The 21670-nt window shown below is 37.6% G+C and overlaps 1 protein-coding gene across 3 annotated transcripts in view; it reads left to right on the top strand.

The window, feature by feature from the left end:
* Nucleotides 1-21670, top strand: part of slc8a4a (solute carrier family 8 member 4a) — a 71674-nt gene that overhangs the window by 31640 nt on the left and 18364 nt on the right. The gene's annotated exons all lie outside the window — the stretch shown is intronic.

Genomic DNA, 21670 nt, shown 5'->3' with positions numbered 1-21670 from the left:
ATAAAAAAAAAAACTTGAAAAAAAGTCACTACAAAACGCTGAATCTTGAAAACATAACTAGAAGAAAGAAATTTTGATTCCTATTCCCCAATTTTTTAATATTATTGGCAATAATATAAAAAAAAATACTCTATAAATGCTTATAAAAGACAGTGTGCTTTTCAAAAAGTTTGTTCAGAGTTTATTTGTAAAATAAAAACATTTTTTCCCCTCTAATTACAATTATAAAAACGGGGCAAGTTCACAAGAAATGCTTTATTTAAATGAATTATTTAAATCTTTTTTACTGCTTTACAGCTACATTTTTTTATTCTTTAGCAAGGGTTCTTGCTAATTAAGCCAAAATGACGTGTACAGTGTTGATATAAACAATGTTAACATTAAAACTTGCTCAAATTGTGATATTACATAATTTATATAATGCAGGTTTAGTGATTGTAGTTATTCTGTAGCTATTAATATTATTTTTGGGAATCATTTTAGATGCTACTTATGATTGCTTTTATATAAAAGTTGTACGACTGTGGCTTGTTCGAAGTTTTAAATACCATAAAATATAACAAAACAACTCCCGAAGCTATGATATTGGATTTATGCACATATAGCACATGAAGTTCTGTGTTATATTCCACTCCACAACCTCTGAAGATATCTTGCCACCCCTACCAACATAATCCACTTTTGACCTTTAAGTGATGGGGTTTCTGCTCACTTTGATTGGCTCTGTATGGAAGTATTGGGAGGATGCTGGAAGATTAAATTCCAGAGAGAGAGAGAGAGAGAGAGAGAGAGAGAGAGAGAGAGAGAGAGAGAGAGAGAGAGAGAGAGAGTTAATCTGAGGGAGTGAAGGATGAAGGCTGGATGAGAATCCCAGAGAGATAAAGACTCTTGGTCTTTTTTCCACAGCTGAGAATCAGGACTGACCCCAGCAGAAAGCTTACCTGACACTGAAACAGAGTCAAATTATGTTTTTTTTTTTAAGTAGAAAGGATCATCTTGAGCTCTGCGGTAGCTCAGTGGTTAAGATGTTGGATGGCTGAGTAGAAGGTTGTGAGTGCAGATTCCAGGACCACTAAAGCTGCCCCTGCTTGCCCTTACTCATCAATTGTGTACAATAAAAAGGTAAATGTAATTTACTCTGGATATGAGCGCCTGTCAAAATGCTGTAAATATTGCAGCCTGTGAAGAAAACTAAGCTGAATGTAGCTTATGCATCTTACTGGGATGTGGTAGGTCAGTGGTTAAGGTGTTAGACTACTGGTTAAAGGGTTGTGAGTTTGTATCCCAGATTTTGTATCTCAAATAACCAGTCTTTACAAACATGGTGATCAGAAAAGCATCCCAGACTTTGAGGTGTATGTGCTACAGCCAAGACCAGGAATTTTAAGCTAGTTTCAGATTCCTGTTTATGGATGACAAGAGTGGGATCCGACATGGTCTTCTGCTGTCATTGGTTCAGTATGTTGTGTGTTCTGAGATGCTTTTATGTTCAGTATAGATGTAAAGAGTTGTTAGAGAGTTAGCATGCTCATACTCATGCTCTTTTTTTTTTTTTGACAATCTGTAAATTAGTCGTAATTAATGATGAATATGAGAGAGAAATTTTATGTTAGGGCCACAAGCGGAATAAAGAAAGAGGGATGTAGAGTTTGAGAGATAGATGGACAGAAGTTTGTGAGAATGATGGATAGCTGAACAGGACTAACAATGCAGTGTGATGGGATGAATGCAGTGGCGTGGGTGAATTGAACCGGAATTATGAAAAAAAAGAGGGATTAACTAGAGAGAGGAGGTGAGAGGCAGGTATAGAGGTGGGAGGAAAGGTAGGGAAGAGAGGAGGGATAAGTGTGAGAGAGAAAAAGTGTGATTTGTTTGAGCAGTTAGATCTCAATGTTCACAGCGTTGGTTGACTGGAGTGGTTGAGATGAGAGCGAGGCTGTGTGGGAGTGTGTGTGTGTGTGTGTGTGTGTGTGTGTGTGTGTGTGTGTGTGTGTGTGTGTGTGTTTGAGCCACATATGTACCCTCATGGAAATGCTATTATTAATCATGATAAAAGAAAAAAAAAGGCGCTGTGTGTGCAGTCTGCTGTTTACTGTAGCGCTGAATTTGTGTTTGTTAAATCAGTGTGTTCATGTGTATAGCTAATGCCGAGTGTGTGACGAGGGCTCGATTGAAGTGCTTGTGTGGGTGGATGAATTGAGTGTATAAGCCTGGGAGTCTGTAACTGCAGAAATGATTCTGGCAGTATACATATATGATGTGCTAAATCCAAGCAGTGTGTGTGTTCATCAGTGCAGCATGGGTCAGCTTTCTCTGCCCACGGCTCTCAGGAATGGACATGCCATGAAAAATGGTAGAGTTAAAGGTGGGGTCAGTGTTCTTTTAAAAATGTTTGATGTACCAAGTCAACACAGTCTGGCTGCTTCAATAAAAGAAATCTGCTCTGAGGAAAAACTTCAGTGTTTGTGGCATCTTAGGTTATTTAAACTACAAAAGAAAAATCTGGGCTAGTGATATATGACAAGGCAGGACAAAGAGCAGTCTCTGCTTGCCTGTTAGTTCAGAATGGAGTGATCCCAGGAGTTTCTGTTATACTCACAACAGACTGTCTAGTACCAGAAACCATGGCAATGAGTCTCTGAGGTCATGCTTTTTGTTTTTGTTTTGTTTCGCTTTTTAAATATATGAATTTTAACCGCAGACCTGAACGTGCACGAGTTTGCTGCCACATAATTGTCTGACTGAACAACTGCATGAATGGTCAGGGGATACAAGAGTTTCTATTAAGGTGACCAGTCAGTGTATGTTTGCTGTGGGTAAGGAAACTTCCTTTAGAGAGAAATTTACTCTCAATTATTCCCCTGGCAGCTGCAATTCAAGAGAACGAACACCAGATTGGAGGAGTCCAGGGAATTCTATGTGTGTGTGTGTGTGTGTGTGTGTATGTGTGTGTGTTAGGAGGAGAGCATTATTTGAGATAGCTAATGTATACCAATAAAAATTGGTATAAATTTGAGCACTACTAAGTAAATACACCAAGCTCCAAGCTCACAATGCATTCACAGTCTCCTGTAGTGTGTATGTGCTTATGTGAGCGAGTGTGTGAGAGCAAACCTTTTCCACATACTGTATACATGATCTACATTTATATCTGTGTACAATATGTGTGACTGTGATCACCGATTGTTCTCCTCCAGCATGCTTCTGTACCAAAGCCAAGCTGAAAAAGATCGAGATGAAAGGCAAAGGAGCGGGGAAAGGGGGCGCTTATGTAAGCCAGCATTTTAAGATGAAGCTAAATTCATGACTAGAACGAGTTCAGATGAGACGCTACATGAGTAAGACTGTGCGCTCAGCTGGAAATGACGGATCGATGGTGACCCTTTCATTCTGACACACTCAATCTACATTCCAGAGGCTGAAGGTTCGACCATGTGTGGGATGGGAGTGCGCAAGCTGATTTAAATCTGCATTTGGAAACATGAAAACACTCACAGCGAGCTGGGTTTAAAGGAACATGGCGGAGTTTTTAGCATGATCTCGATCTACTACAGTACATCTGGAGCACACAGGAGAAATTTGATATATCTTCCTAAAGGCTCTTCACCTCATCTGATGGGAATGGCTGTTAATAAATATTTAAAATTCTACTCCAAAGCTGTTGAGACATCCATGCATGATCACACCCACACACTTCCATCTAACATTCAGTCTGAATAAGTACTTCCATCGCTAAAAGGACTGATTAGTAGTGGAGGTAGTTCAGATTTATTCTAGTGACTTGAATCTTTGGATACTGTTCAGTGATTCATTTAATTGTTGAAGATTGATTCATTCAGTTCTTGTTTTTGTACAGTATTGTTGCTTATAAATGTATGACTTGTTGGTGTTTAATAATGATTTTCTGACAAATGACAATATATTTTTGTATATTTTGTCAACTGCTGAGTTTGAAAAAAATTTGGATAATGCGTCATGCACAAATATCAAACGACTCCAGTGCTCAAGTGCTATGTTCTCTATATTGCATGGCTCCGCCCCTTTTTCCTCATGTTTATCCAGTAAGACTCACGTTCAAACTGAATGAATGGCATGTCTCATACTTTTATTTCATTCATGGCATCAAGTCACAGTTCAGTCACATCGTTTCATCTTGTACTGAACCACATGTCTCGGTTCTTACAGAATCAGTACCGGTCTCGTTCGGTCTCAACACTGATCGTATTCTTTTACATCCAACCAAGGACATGATTATAGGTGTAATGCACAAAAGAAAAAAATTGGCTAAAGCGGTCACATGTTTTACACAGGTATGATTCACCGTTTAAATGATTTGTTCAAAAACAGCGATTCGCTCACAAACAAAACACTAATAACTGATTAGTGGAGTGAAGTTTAAATTTAACTGCACATTTCCACTTCATACTGCCTCTAGCAGTTAACTCATATTGTGTGAATAAACCCTAACATTATTCTTTATTAGTTTTTCATATATATATATATACTCATTAGCCAACAAACTTCTCCTCCTTGTAAGAGAACAAGGAGAAATGCAGGTTTGCCAAATCGTGAAATAAACCCTGAAATCTGCTGATGCAAAGTCCAAAAAGATTCATTTGCTGATTCATTTAATTGAATGTTTAATCATTCACTTGTTGTTGTTGTTGTTGTTGTTGTTTTAATTTTGTATGCCTTCTTTTTTTAACTTTTAGAATTTTGTTAGCACTTATTCATTCATTCATTCATTCATTCATTCATTCATTCATTTTCTACCGCTTATCCGCACTACCTCGGGTCACGGGGAGCCTGTGCCTATCTCAGGCGTCATCTGGCATCAAGGCAGGATACACCCTGAACGGAGTGCCAACCCATCGCAGGGCACACACACTCTCATTCACTCACAAACTCACACACTCACACACTACAGACAACTTTCCAGAGATGCCAATCAACCTACCATGCATGTCTTTGGACTGGGGGAGGAAACCGGAGTACCTGGAGGAAACCCCCGAGGCACAGGGAGAACATGCAAACTCCACACACACAAGGCGGAGGTGGGAATCGAACCCCCAACCCGAGGTGTGAGGCGAACGTGCTAACCACTAAGCCACCGTGCCCCCTGTTAGCACTTAATTTAAACTAATAAAGTAAAATATATACGCTTTTATATTTAGCCACATATTTACATGAATTAATTTAGTATAATAATTCTAATAATGTACTTTTATCACAGATATGTTTTGAATGTTTTTTGTTTTTCAACCTCAGAGGTTGAGGTTAAAAAATGCTGAAGCTCCTGCACCTCACGTATCTCCTCACTAGTGTCGCTCGATTTCGAGGCAGTTTGTTGGTTTGGATGAGCAGATCTATAAGACTATAACTGACAGAAGAGCTATATTTGGATAAGGAACAGTAGGCTAGGCATGCATACTATACAATCGTGCTGGAATGATGTTTTGTTAATCCTAACCTAGGGAATATAGTTTCTCATTTGCAAACAGGGTAAACACATTGCTGTGAAAAAACATGTATCTGTACCCATGTGGCCACTGACAAGCCTTATTTCCAGGAGAAGAATCATATCAAACATGAGCACCCCCTTTTTTTCAAAAAAAAAAAATGAAGACAAAACACCCTTTTTTTAATATAAAATGGGAATTGGAGATTGAATGGAGCAAATGTTTCCTGTGGAGTGACAGAACTGATTAGCATTCTGCCTGTGTGCTACAGAAATCTATGACTCCTACACATCCCTCTGCACACACACACAACACACACACACACACACACACACACACACACACACACACACACACACACACACACACACACACACACACACACACACACACACACACACACACACACACACACACACACACACACACAAAACATACCATGATAACCCTCCTAAGGCAGCAATGTTCGAGCCTTCCAGTGATCAGTGATCAGTGACATGACATACAGCTAAGTAGGGTGACCCATACTCAGAATTCGTTCTCTGGATTTAACCCATCCAAAGTGCACACACACAGCAGTGAACACACACCCGGAGAAGACCAGTAAACTTCCATGAACTCCTGCTTGAACTGAAAACGGCTTCCAATCGACTAATTCCTCATCGAGTCTGAAAGGAGCCGAGTTCTCTTACTATGTTTCCAGTTTTGTCATATTTAATAAGAAAGCTGAGTTTTCTGGGTAATTACTGTATGTTTGGCAGACCACCAAAGAAATGCCTTTCCTCTTTAATGAGGATCCAGATTAAGATGTGCGACAGTAAGCCAAATGAGAATTAAACGTACAGCGATGTACAACAATGGTTAATGTGAAAAATTAATATTTCAATCAACACTGAAATCCCAATTAACACAATTTGTCAGTTTTTTGCACTTTAACAGCCGTTCGCTGTTTACAGTGAACAAAATAAGCTTATATCTCCTAAATCTTTGGGATCACAATAAAACCTTATTTACTCAAATTAGTCATATGCATGTAAATGATATTCTATTAATGCTACTGAAATGTTTGCCTGTTGTAAGTTTGTGTATTTATTTATTTATTTATTTATTTATTTATTTATTTATTTATTTATCTATCTCCCATTTGAAAAAGCCAGACGAATAAGGGAAAAGAAATTCCCTGCCTACACTTTTATGGACAGTCCACATAAGACACTTTACAAACGCTAGCAGACTTTATTTGGACAGATATACATTATAGCACAATAAAATTCTTTTCTTCTCACATCAAAGCTTGTTAGGAAGCTGGAGACAAAGCACAGAGTCAGCTACTGTACAATGCCTCTAAAGCTAAAAGGGTTCAGATCTTCAGATCATTGCTCAAGGCTTCAAGAGCTTTGCAGTGCTGAGCCTTGAACCCCTGACCTTCTGATCCGTGGCCCAGAACCTTAACTATTGCACTAGCACTGCCCCGTAAAAAGGCTATATAGCATCAGGAAGCAACCTAGCAACTGATTCTTAACAACATGTCAAATAAAATTGATCTGGCTTTCGACTAGGGGCCATACAATGTATCAACAGAGTCTGTATTAAATGAATGTGACAGTTTAATAGGATGTAATTTACAGATGATTTACTGCACATCCAGGGAAAAAATCAGACCGTCCAAATAATATAGAAAGCAAAAGGTGCCAGTCTATAGATTGTGTCTAGATTAACATACACGCCTAGCTTATTGTTTAGCATTAGTTAAGGGACTGGTTGAAGAATGGTTTGATAAATGGCCTAGGAATGGTTTGTTGATTTTTTTTATAGAGTGTCTACACTGGATTGTCGAAATAAAGTGTCAGCAATTGACCAACTCTGGCAAAAGTTGTACGTTTCTGGACATTTTTCTCCCTCACTTTCCCCAACCACACACACACACACACACATACTCCCCAAAAGCCAAGCCCCTAACACCTCCACCCTCACCCCATCCCTCCCAAAGCCCTCCCACAGCTTTCACACCAATCTCTCTCTCATTTCTCAGAAGCCTGGCCTCCCGGGCCCATTGTTTTTCATCAATCCCATTCTTATCGTCAGGCACCTGCAGTGGTTTATGGCCCTGAGTCCGGAGCTGGTGAGCTGTTTAATTTCACACAGCCTGCACAGACAGAAACCAAGGAAAGACAGAAATCAATAAGAATGAAAGACAGGAGAAGAATGTGAATGAAGGCATGAATAGGAAAGCAGGCACAAGGCCATTTTCTATTTTTAGAGAGAAAAGAAAAACTGAAGGAAATCTCGCAAAACAGCAGCTCATGGATAGTAGCAAAAATGATCCTTATTATATTTATGCTTTTACCATAATAATATACTACTAAGAACCTAGTCTATGCAACAAGCAGGTGAAGGGATTTGAGCTTTGTCAATTTTCAAGCTTCTTTGCACAATTTCGTTTTTTGTTCTAGTGGAGCTGAGCCCCAATGACCCATATCTGTCTTTACTGTGAATACACCTGCCCTCAAATTTCCTCTCTCATGCACACATCCATTTCTTGGGCAATTGTTTCACTACACTACTTGATTTTGTTGAAGTGCCAATTTCCCCCCCTCTATCCACTGTATATAATCACTGCTGTTGCTGTTGTGTATTATTGTTTTGCTGCAATTCAGAGACACTAGATGATGATGATGATGATGACGACGATAATGATGATGATGATGATGATGATGATGATGATGATGATGATGATGATGCTGATGATGACATTGACATCTCATATTGTTTTTTGCGTTTCATGCATGGCACATGGCCATTTTTTAGATATATATCCAATCTTATGAAAGCATCTGAGATCTGATTTGGTGAGATCAGATAGTTTGTGTTTCTGAAAAAACAAAATCTGATCTGTGTCACACTAAGGCAGAAAATCAGATTTGTGTTTCTTCATCCAGGTAATGTGTACATAAGGCAATAAAAACAACACGTCAGGACAAAATTATTAATGATGATATATTTTCAGGCACAGGCAAAATGTTTTACTACTGATTTTGCTTTAGTTTCACAATTTCTAATTTTGCGATGTTGGAAAAATATATTTACAGTTCTTTAAAATGAAACTTGAAAAAAGTTCAAGTGGTGAAAGACTTCTCCTGCATAATGATGGTGTAAATGTTCACCTACAAGAAATAACCATGATGTGAAATGCAATTACGTTCAAGGTTTTTCCTTTACTTTTTAATATTCAGACCAAGTTTTCCTTCACTCTTACACTGACTACACTGAACAGGACCCAATTGCTTCCCCGATCTCGAACCACGCTCAATATCCGTTTAATCTCACGACATCCATCGTAATTTTCTTATAAGCAGTGCTGTAGATTCATAAGAAAAAACCACGTTGATGAAGCAGAGGCTTGTATTTACTATCAGCTTGGCTTGCATTGATTTGATAGTGTGTGTTATGAGCTGCTTTCTGTAAGAACAAGAGCATTTGATTGGACTGCATGCTGCTATGTGAATGGATTGATTGTGCTACAAAGGGGAACACTGTATACCACAACACCAGGAGACCTCTCAGCTGGACAGTGTCTTTCTTCTCTCTTCACTCTTCTTTCACTAATCTATTTTTAGACTCATCTCTATCTCCATCCATCCCATCCTTCCTTTGCTGAAACTGAATTATGAATTAACACTCAGCCTTCTAAGAGTGTTTTGCAGCTTTAGCATGATATTATTACCACACGCCTGTCACTGCTTTAAAGATATGAAATTAAACAGTCTGGCCTGAATGAACTGCTCTATTTTCGTCCGTCATGTGCGTGACACTGGTGTCACAGATTTGTCTGTTTTCTCTCTTTTTGGATAATCACACGGTGTACCTTGATTAGCCTATTTCTGCCATCTTATTTATTCCACCGGGAATGAGATCAGAACTGTAAACGTTGAATGTGTGAGTCATTTTGAATTCATTCTCTTGGATAAAATGGATTGTCAAACGGATTTTGTATGGATAATTCTCAGGATTATGAAGACTTTAAGGACAAATGTATGACTAGCTATATATTTGGGAGGTTATTTCAACATTTAGTCTGGATATTTTCTAATATAGTGACTACATCTATAGTGTCTGTGTTTGAGTTAGTGTGTTTGCTTATGAAGGAGTATATAAAGGAGGATGTGTAGGTGTTTGTGTTTATATATTTGCATATATTTGCATATTTAATATTGGTTTGTTTTAAAAGGAACCATTTCAGCAACTGCATTTGAGTCCTTTCTTAAGTTCAGGGCTCAAAAATACTGTCGCAGAAAAAATTAGTTTACTTACAGACTTTTATAGATTTTGACGTGATTGGTCATTGAGAACTATTTTGGTGATCATTGATTGGTCATAGAGAATAATGCTGTGCAGTGATTGGCCATTGGAAATAATAGTGATCAGTGATTGGTTGTTGATATTAATGATAATCAGTGATTGGTTGTTGGTTGTTCAGGAACATAGGCTAAACTTTACAGGGGTCTAAAGTGGAAAAACAAATTCAGTGAGGCAGTGGCAGCACTGTTTCTGATCTACCTCGAACCCACTTACACCCTCTGTACAATATAATATTTATCTGCTTTTACATATTCCTCTATCTGCTGATAATGCTTGCTATCTCACACACAGCACACACAGCTGTATGTGAGTGACGCTTTGGTAAGGTCAATGTATAATGTAGGTTAATTTATTTGTTTGTTCAGAGAGTCATGGTAATAAACTGTGCTTGAAAAGGATTGTGAAAGTCAAATTCATGCCTGTGTGCCCATAGATGTGTACAGACAGAAATAGGCATCCATCCATCCACCCACAGATCGTTAGAGGGAGAGTGTGAGTGAATGCAGAGGAGGGTAGAAACAACGTAACACTCGCAGAATCTCATTCTTTATGCACTCAGGGCATTTCTGTGCAATTTATGAGTAGAGGTAGGTGATGTAACAAAAATATCATATCACAATGCTTAATGATATTTTACTTCTACAATTCACAATATGCATCATTATATACAGTGGAAGCACAAGTGGAGTTGTGCTGTGAATTGTCTGTGCTGAAGATCCCACATATACAGTGTTTATGATCACAATGTGTTCCCCTGTCTTCGGGAGCTCATGAGTTCAAGTCCTGATGATGTCAGAACCATCCATGGCCAGTCCAAGAGAACAAAAATGGCTGTACTCTCTGGGTGCGCGGAATGGAATAACTCTATCTCCCTGTCACTAACAGTCAATCATGGCTGTCTTTGAGCTCACGTTTGCTGAAGATGTGATGCAACTGGCTGGGTTCATATGCCACAAGGAAGCATGTGTAAGTCTTCAACTTCCCTGGCTGGAAGATGTTGGTTGATGGTAAATGTTAGTAGATGGTACATATTCAAGATGGTAGATATTGATGATGGTAGAGAAGAGATGTTAGTATATGGTGGATGTTTGTTTGTGTCAGATGGTTTGATGTTGGTAGATGGTAGATGTTGGTAGATAATAGAAATTGGTTAAAATTAGATCTTGTTGATGTTTGTGGATAGTTGAGGTTTGATGATAACAAATGGTATATATTTGTATTATTTATATAGGGAGATATTGTTCCTTGGGATCTGTTTCTGCTAGCATAACAAAAATAAATAGAAAATTTTCTCATATTGTGTCCAAAATTTCACTTTTAATAACTTCTTGTTTATAGAACATCAGTATAAATGTATCACACTCACAGTCATTCAGTTATACTGTATTTCGACACTTGCTTAATTTGCTTTACTTACTAATATACTTACTAGTAGAGCTATAGAAAATGACAGGCTCATTGATATTCAAAATAAAAAATAAAATAAAAATATTATGCCTGCTTTGTTCAAATAATGCCCATTTTTTAATGTTTATTTTAAATATTGATTTTTGTGTTGTTGTTGTTTTTTTTTAAATTAAAATACAACTATACACATCATGAAATGTTGTTGTTGTGGTTGTTATCTTTTCAGTACAATGACCTTATTCAAACCATTTATCATTTAAAATTGATACTTGTATTTTATAAATTTCTATAAACCTGTTTTATTAAAATGTCCATTGTTAAAGCATTGCACAATACAAAGACTATTGTTTTCTCCCTAATCTCATGGGGTCAAGTGTGTGCTTGTGCTGTGTGTGGCATTCTGCCTGGCAGGACTGTGACGGGCTTCTATACTTCATGGCACCCCGTACACATGCACACTCATTGCACTCGGCCTTTTTTACCCTGTGTTGCTGATTCTGAAGCATTATTTATTTACCGCTATTAGTATTCCCCTGTGGCTGCCTCTGCATGCCCAGTGCACATAAACATGTGGCGCTGAAATAAAGCGTTGTGCAGCATCGCACCGACGCAGTTCACAGCAACTCATAATGAGGACCCAGGGACTAATGTTCCGTCTGTGGCTTCCCCTAAAGATGAGCTCTCAACCACACAGGCTACTGCATTCTACATGCTAACAAATGTGCTGTCATGTTCCCTTAATGTGGAAGCAGTAAGCATTTGCTTTTTTTTACACACCAAACCTGCTGAAGATCTTGAAGCTATATCTTTATGCTTTATTTATGCATTATATTCATATTGTTTAGCTCATCGTGATAGCACAATTTTTAGCAATATATTTTAGTAATATAAAATAACAAAAACCCTGAAAACTGAAAAAGACAATCAAGTAAAAATAATCAAATAAATAGATAGATAAATAAATAAATAATTCTGAAAAATTTAAGATAAAAAATTATTTAAAAAAAATCTATCTATCTATCTATCTATCTATCTATCTATCTATCTATCTATCTATCTATCTATCTATCTATCTATCTATCTAAAACTATTACATAATATATGAAATTATACTGTATATAACTTTTACTTAATATGTAAATCTTTTCCTTTAAATTTTATGTTAAAATATTTTATGTTGCTTCTTCTTCTTCTTCTTCTTATTATTATTATTATTATTATTATTATTATTATTATTATTATTATTATTATTATTATTATTTAGCCCACTGTGTATTTAAAATTTAAGGAGCATTAATTAATTCATCCTTAACCAAAAACATTATAGAAAACCACTTTATAATGAGTGTCTTCATTTTAGTAGAACAATATTTAAAAATTATCTGCAGTGTCTGTTGTTTCTATGCTTCAGAATCACAGCAGAATCTGCAGGTCATCGGGGTATTTCTCACCTCCTGTTTTATGAATACTGAGAATCCAGACAAACCACTTCCTTTGGCATGCAGCATTTCACCTGCTGTATAAAAGGGTAGTCAGGATATTCAGACTCGGTCAGATTTTCCGAGCTACAACATTCCTGCATCTTATTAGCACACAATATTTTTAACAGTGTGAATAGTTTAATGATGTGCACTTTTCACAGTAGAAATGAGTAGATCTCTTGACATAGCCCTAACACTGAACAACACAATTAAGCTAAGTGTGCAGTCACAGTTATAATTGCTATTACATGACAATTTGTTATGCTCACCAAAAGCAGGGTGCGGAACCGCTTATTAGGAAACAGTCCTAGGACTAATCCTTATATAGCATATGCTGCCAGACTTTTGTGTATATCTAAAAGATAATGAGAAAAAGGTTGCCTCAATTTGTTGTGACACATACTGTGCTTTTCCTTTATATTGAGCTTCTGTCTGTTATTGTGTTGATATAGAGGCCTTTATATTGTCACATATGAATTACAGCACAGTGAAATTCTTCAGTGTCAGAGTGCAAGGTCAGCCATGATACAGTGACCCTGGCGCAGTAAGGGTTAAGGTCAATGGCCCATTCAGTGGCAGCTTGGCAGTGTTTAGGCTTGAACCCTGGTCTTCTGATCAAAAACCCAGACCCTTAATCACATAATCCATCACTGATATAGTTATCTGGTATATTTTAGGTAAGGAATAAAAAATAAAAAAAAAGGTGGTATACTGTTAATGGTCAACAACATGCTGGGGTGATGTAGCCAAACATCCCTTTTTGTTTTAATGCAAAATTCTCTGTCCTGAAAAGTTTCGGGTTTTCATGGAAAAACTGAAGGTACAGCTTTACTTCTGCTAGTGCTGATATCACTAGAGACTCCTTCCATCAAAGCTGTTGATTTAAGTCTCCAAACACTATGATTAACCCAAGCCTTCTGACCAATCAGATTTGAGAATTCAGTAGCACTGTGAAGTAAATTTAGATACGGCAATAACGGCATTATCATTATTTTTATTACTCATAAATGTAACGAGTTTATGGAAAAGAAGGACCGGCACTGTGTACAGAGATTTATAACTTCATAATTCATTGTTCATAACAGACTGTTGATTAACACTGTTACGATATTGAGTAGACACAGATACGCCATAGCGTTATACGTTATAGCTGGATTCTGGCCACAGAAGAGAAAACATTATAATCTCCCAATATAAATGTATTTACAGTATCTTCCAGATCTTTACCCAAACATAGTGAGAATAGTGACAACATTATAACTTTTGAAATACCCAGAGATATAAAGGTACACTAAGGAATCTTATATACTATGATCTTATGTGATTTTATTTGACTGAGAGTACAGAAGAACACTACGGCTGTGATATTTGCACACATGCCTATTGTGTTATATGAATCAGTGGGAGAAAATTGTTCTGTCATTTTGTCCACGGTAATACATGAGTCTTGAGTAAATCGGAACTATATTGCCTGTTATAAAGCAAGCAATTTATATCTGCCCATTTTGAGAGGTTATTACTAATCTTTTTGTCAGCCTCCGATTCCACAGGATGCAAAAGGTCTTGAGATTAACAGTGTGCCTGGATTGAAATAGCAAACAATAGTCAGGTAGGTGGACGAGAAGAACTCTGATGCTGCTATTAATAGCTATACCTTTGGGCCCTGTTCTTTCATTTTCTCTCTTTCTCCAACTCTAGCACTATCCTATTAGGTTTAAGTAAAACAATTACAGATGACAGAGGTGTATGATTCCCATTCTGGAAAAGAGAGCTGTGGTAAAATTAATTACGTGCTTATAATACCTCAGATCTCTCATACAGGCTGTCTGTAATTACACGGCTTCTCTGTAAGGCGAGCCATGCTACTTTTTCCTTTGTCTTTTACTTAGACCTGATTTTGTGCTCACATCACAAGTAATTCATCCCTTTGTGTCTTTCTTTTTGTGGTCATTTGAATTGCCACCATGTCACACAGCCTATCAGTTCTGCCTCCCCACCAGCAGATGTCGCTCTGTCATGAGTTCTATTCTGCCAAAAAATGAATATATGGTCAATCAGATTTAAGAAATAAAATTAATTACATATAGTTTACAATAACAAAATTTTGTGCTTATATATAAACTACATTTAAATACTTTTCTTACTGACTAGATTGAAAGATGTGGAGTGAGCGTGAACAATGTTTTTTAACTTAAACCAGTCACAGTGAAATCTCACGAGCATGTTGGTGCAAATGAACTCTGATCCTTAACAATACCGTATACGATACTGTATGTGCTTAAAGAGAAAGGGAGAAAATGTAGCATTTCTCAAAGATTACATTCTAAGTGAAGTGCAGGATCATTTTACAGCCAAAATCTGATCTCATTAGTTTTATATAGTTTTCTCTTTGACTCTGTAATGCAGACTGACTATTTTTAACACAACCTGTTGCTTAACCTGAGCGCACATTGTATGAATTTCTAACCATTTCATACTACTCAACATTCATCAGTCAATCCGACGGTTAATGGTTGAGAAAATCATACAGGCTTGAACCTTTTGAAGCCTTATAATCAGATACAGACTGAAAAAACCCCAGCAGTGTCAGCAGTTCATTGCAAAGTCTTACCAATTCTCTGGAGGCATAAGTTTAATATTAGCCCATGAATGTGTCTATACCTGTGCCTAGAATCTTAAATATAGTCAGTTTGATTTCGTATTCTAGACAAGAATAATCCAAATATATGATTATTAAAGCTTAGACATTTTGAAATTAATTTCAAGCTCAAATTTTCACAGTAGATTTAAAGCCTGGGTTGTGTTCCAAGTATCAAAAACAGGCTGAATGATCTTATATTTGTTTTATAATAATCTCAAAATATTAAATACAAATATTAAACATTACTATATTTATTAACTCCCAAATATTAAATACATTTGTTTTTATTCAAGATATTTCTTATAATATGTAATTTTTTTTTAGCAGTGCAATCCCTTTCTCTGTTTCAATGGACTACATAGTGGATTATATGTTTGCTTTTTTTTTTTTTTGGCTGATGAATGCTACCTTTTTTTGGCAGATGAATTCTACCTTAGGACACAGAATATTTAAAGCTTCCCCAAAATGGCAGACATCATCTGCATGTACAAATATGAGAACCAGAGCCAGAGTTCGCTCAGTGGGTGAACTTTTTTCCAGGGCCACTGTGTTTACTCTGTACTTAATGGAGCGTGATGGTTTACAAACTTGGAATTGCAAACCGCAAGAGACAGAATCTGGGAATGTGGAGAAGAAGCAGGGCTGCAGGAGAGAGGGAGGGTTGATACGTCCTGGTGGGTGAGGCCATTTGTCTCAGCTTGTGAGATTTCTGATATAACATAATGATGACATTAGGCTCCTAAGGGATCATATTCTGTGCATCTTTGACCGATTGGAACATGAAAGGCACAAATGAAAAAAAAAAAATCTTATATTACACCATGACTCACTTCCCTGTAATGCTTTCTTCCACAGCAAGAGTCTCTTCCGGAAGAGTCATAATGCTTGGTGCAGTTGTTTCTTTGCCTAACACCCAGCGAACACCAAGAGAGTCCGACATCTGTCACTGCTAATCACTAGAATCAATACGAAAGGCTCATTAGTGCTCATAAAGCCTAATGCTCTGAAAGCCTTGTTTGAATTTGAGGAATACAGCAAAACATTTCAACATGATATCAATTTGCTGCATTTGAGCCCCAGACAATGATTTTGATGTTTCGCCATACTGAGATATTCCATATTCATTCATTCATTCATTCATTCATTCATTCATTCATTCATTCATTTCCTACCGCTTTATCCAAACTACCTCAGTTCACGGGGTGCCTACTGTATGCCTATCGGGCAAGGCAGGATACACCCTGGAGGGCACACACACTCTCATTCACTCACACACTCACACACTACGGACAATTTTCCAGAGATGCCAATCAACCTACCATGCATGTCTTTGAAAACCCCCGAGGCACGGGGAGAACATGCAAACTCCACACACACAAGGCAGAGGCGGGAATCGAACCCCCAACCATGGAGGTGTGAGGCGAACGTGCTAACCACTAAGCGACCATGCCCCTTCCATATACATATTTACATTAAATATTTTTTCTGGAGAACATATTTTATAGACATGTCTTTTTCTTCTGAAGGACACTTTCACCCAAGCTGAGTCTGAATCAGAGCAGTATTTAAACCTTTGGTTAATTTTCCATTTGGTTTGGTTCACACTATATTTAAACAAACCATAAGGCAAGGAATAAACATCAACATTGGCTGAGGAGTATGAAAACTCTTATTCGTTGGTTCGAATAGAGATCAGGGAAAAATGTACAAAATCTTTTACCAAGTGCATGTAGAACTTCATTCCAGCACAGAAAACATGGAGCTGGTACTAACTAAATGAATAGGTCATTAAATATTGAACTAGTTGTATTTATGTATATATATTTTCACATATATTTTCATATACAGTATTTTATATAGTTTATACTTTTTTTTATCTATCTCCTCTTGGTTTTATTTTTATCCTTAATTCCATTCCTTTTTTTATGCTCGGATACCGGACAGACGTAAAAAGCATTTCACTGCATGTCGTAATCCGTATGTATGTGTATGTGACAAATAAAAAAGATTTGATTAGTTTAAAATATTTTCATAATGCATTCAGCTTTTGTTTCTTATGTTTTGTCTCTTTTTGTGTCTCTGTTTATTTGTCCAAATATCCTGCATGCATGCTGCATTATATTTCTGCTTCTGAGCTTGCAACTGAAAAAAAAAAAGAAAAAGAAAAAACCTCAAAATATATGTCATGTTTGTTTACTTACTGCATTTTTTTTATGTTTTTTGTGTTTGGAAATCATTAAAAAAAAAAGTGAGTCAGCGCTTAATAAACAACTCGATAATTATATAAGCAACTAGTTTGTGGCTCCATAAAAGGAGTTTGCAAACCCAACAAACAAGACACATTTTGTTCACTTCCTGTAGTTTGCTTGATTTAGGGTTGAATGACTTTCTCCCTGTAATTGAATCGTATTTGTTCACTTTGAAGTGGACTGAGAACGCCTTGCTGAGACTCTCTCAAACCAGTTGTGTTTGTAAAGGAGGAGTGAGGGGAAAACGGACCAGGATTCAATTCAAACATCTTCTTGAGAGCTGAATGATGTTGGTAGAGGTAGAGTCGCTGCCTCAGCAACAGTTTTTTTTCCATGTAGTCATCAACGTGCCGTAAGTGCGGTACCTAGACATCACGTTGAAATTTGCTGGAATATTCTTTTCAAGTACTTTACATTCTAAGTACATGATTTATGTTCATTAAAAACATGACTGATCAAAACCAAGGAATTGTAATGTTAATGCTAATGTCTATAAAGATTAAAGCCTAATGAGCCAGATGAAATCAGTAGCTGATTAATGAACAGAGGAGACACACTCTCTCTCTCTCATTTTCTACCGCTTATCCGAACTACCTCGGGTCACGGGGAGCCTGTGCCTATCTCAGGCATCATCGGGCATCAAGGCAGGATACACCCTGGACGGAGTGCCAACCCATCACAGGGCCCACGGCGGAGGTGGGAATCGAACCCTGACCCTGGAGGTGTGACGCGAACATGCAAACCACTAAGCCACCGGAAGACACACACCAATCAGAATAACAAAGCAAAGGAGTTAAAGAAAGAGGTGCTAAGGAAGGAAAAGAAAGATGGAAGAAAGGAACTAGCTAAGACTCATTTTAGATCAGACTTGCGGTCAGAAAATCATTTATTTGTTTACACTGATTGTAAATGTTCACTACTGCAGCAGATTGGAAGGCTAGTGTAGTGGGAAAGGGGTTAAATTCAGTGTAAATATGCAAAGAGAATAAATGAAGAATAGTAAAGTAAACTAGCAAGATAGAGTAGCATTACTCACTATTCACCCATCCTACTCCGTGATGCCAACAAGAGTGATCTGGTGCCTCATTTGGGAAGGCCACGAGTCCAGCTGAAGCATTTCCTGAGCTTAAGCAGTTGGCTATAATCTCTTGTTAAAAGCTGGCACTCCATCTAAGCAGCTCTCTCTCTGACAGCTCAGTTGAGTAATGACTTATGTATGTGCAAGATGGCGATTGCAGAAATGCTTTATTTGTAACCATTGTGGATTAATTATCACATATTAGCCGAGAACAGATTTGCTTCTGGCCAAACTCTCCAAGTCTATTTAAAGCTTCTCAGACTGGTCTTGGATCAGCATTTTCTTTGCGACTATTATGTATTCATTTTCGCCATTTCCCCCCTCACTAGCAGCTAATGGATTTACTGTGCAGTTGCAACTGACAGATTCTTCTTCATTAACTTCTCCGTTTGCAATCTCAGACTCTGCAAATGAAAGAAATCTTTAAGCTGGTGCAGACAAAACGCCTCACTGTAGAGACAAAGGAAAGATAAATGCACAAAAGCTACACAGGATAATGAATGGAGGGTTGGTGCTTTTTGTGTGTGAGACTTATTTATCCTCTAGAGTTGTCTGCAATGTGGGTCAGTTATGGCATGCTTTATTTTCACAGATTTTTTTGAAATAATTTCTAATTAAATGTAAGAAACTTAGACAAAGTATGCATCCTGCTGGTCTTATTACATGTTTATGTATAACATACATACATACAGAATGATTGACTATAGTTTATGTCCGGTTGTTATGAGTAATTGGGTCCTACGATGGTTTTATGTAATACCCTGTGTCACAAATACATAATAAAACCAGTTTCACCTAATTGTGTTAACCAAGACTAGTACAAAGACTAGGTTTACAGTAGAAGGCTGATACACTTGAATCTTTGGAAGCACAAGGAGCTGGTTTTCAGACTACAGCTCTCTAAATCCTGGATTTTAAAAAAATTACAGTAATCATACATTTTTTAACTTTTATATTTTCTTTCTTATTGGGAATCTTACTCGTCCTTACTCAGTAGTGTGTGGCTTAGAGCTTAGGTAAGTACAATTTGAAAGCTTTTATTTTTAGAGAGTGTGTGAGCCTCAGCTGGTGTGCTGTGACCAGCTGGTAAGATTTAGCTCTAGGTGCTGAAGATCATCCGCAGTGTTTATGGATGCTCTTCTTCTCAGTGACCCACATCTAAGATGGCAATGAAAGTCAGGACTAAACATCGTCCAAGCTCGTTCAGATGCAAGCTCGTCTGTCTGTCACGTCTTCCTGCTCTCTTCTCTATCCGCCTTTCTCTCCTTTTGGTCAGTTTCTTCCTCACTGTTCTTTATTTTCTCCAGCTGTACCACATCTGCTTCCATTCACATCTATTATGTGTCACTGCAAAGTATCACAGTCTATTGCCGTTTCTGCTTCACCCTTCCTGCTGCTCTGGTTCATAAATTTATTATAAAGACCAGATATGAGGGGGAGTGTAGGAGAAATGAGGAGAAGGGTGGGACATTGGTTTTGGACTGGGATCCACTCGGCTTCTCTCGTTATCATGCTGTATATATTATTGCCATTCTGTTCTATAGCTATATTTAATATAACGCATGCCTTTATATGCAGTGACCATACAGTATATTCTATATCATGTCTTCCTCTTATTCTGTCTATCTAACCCTGTCTTTCTCTTTCCTTGTATGCTCGCATGCTACCTGTTGCCATGCCAACCCCATATTTTTCTTTTTGCATCTTGAATATTGCCCAGAGCAGTGTATCTCTGTGGGGTCTCCAAATAACTGTATAACGTTATTACGATGGCTGAGATGTGCTATACACCGATCAGCCATAACATTAAAACCACTAGCAGGTGAAGTGAATAACAATAATTATCTCGTTACTGTGGCAGCTGTTAAGGGGTGGGATATATTAAGCAGCAAGTGAACAGTCAGCTCTTGACATTGATGTATTAGAAGCAGGTAAAATTGGCCAAGTGTTAGGAGTAACTTTAAGGGCCAAACTGTGATGGCTAGACCAGTAAGTCAGAGCATATACAAAACAGCAGGTCTTGTGTGGTGTTTCCTATATAATGTGGTTAGGATCTAGCAAAAGTGGTCCAAGGATGGACAACCAGATTGTCAGGCGACGGAGGGGGAAAATCAAACTACGCAGGTACACAACAAGACTTGGAATAAAAACCAAAACAATGAACTAAGAAACTTAATACAAAGTCTAGAGGCACCAGAAAAAAAATCAAGAAACTCGAAGACGTGGATTCCGCACTGCAACACACAACATGGAAAGGATAAATAGGGAAGGTAAATACAAACACATAAGGGACAGGTGTGCATAGGCGGGAATGAATTAAGGCTAGGGAGAGGCAAATTCACATGATCATGAAACATAAACACACGCAGAACGCCCCCTAATTTCCAGACAGAGAATTGCCCAAGCGTACCCTGGGTCACGTGATGATATGAAACAGGGAGCGAAGGCTAACCTGTCTGATTTGTTCTATAAAGGAGGTTCTGTATCACTAATTGATGAAAAGGTTAATGTTTGCTAATGTTTAATAGAAAGCTATCAGAATACACAGTAATCATCACAGCCTATGGTGTGTAAAAGAGGCTGCACAGAATTACTACAGCTTTAATGTGTAAACATGAATATAAGGGTGTACTAGGGTTTGATTTAGCTCAAAATACAAAATACAGAGCAATGTTTTTACAGACAGTTTAATTAGGAAGCAACAATAAAATGCATTAAGGCCAAAAATATCTCAGAATATGGCAACGATGCGTTAATTAGTCCAATCGAAAGGCAGGTATTAGATTTGCAGTTGTATGTTTCTGGTACTTGAAGGCAAAATGAAACCACACACTCTTCTATTTGGTGTTTATGATGTATTTTAAATACGTGATTGACACGTCTCACTGGTTTTGATAGACATTACACTGGGCATGTGGCAGCTTTTAGTTTCTGTTTCCTCTCCTGGGAATCTTGTTGACATATTCACTTGTGCAATCATGCTACGACGAGAGTAA

Source organism: Tachysurus fulvidraco, chromosome 21 (genome assembly GCF_022655615.1).
Source record: "Tachysurus fulvidraco isolate hzauxx_2018 chromosome 21, HZAU_PFXX_2.0, whole genome shotgun sequence".
NCBI classification, from domain to species: domain Eukaryota; kingdom Metazoa; phylum Chordata; class Actinopteri; order Siluriformes; family Bagridae; genus Tachysurus; species Tachysurus fulvidraco.
Note: the sequence above shows the minus strand (reverse complement) of the source record. Positions and strands in the feature narration are given on the sequence as shown.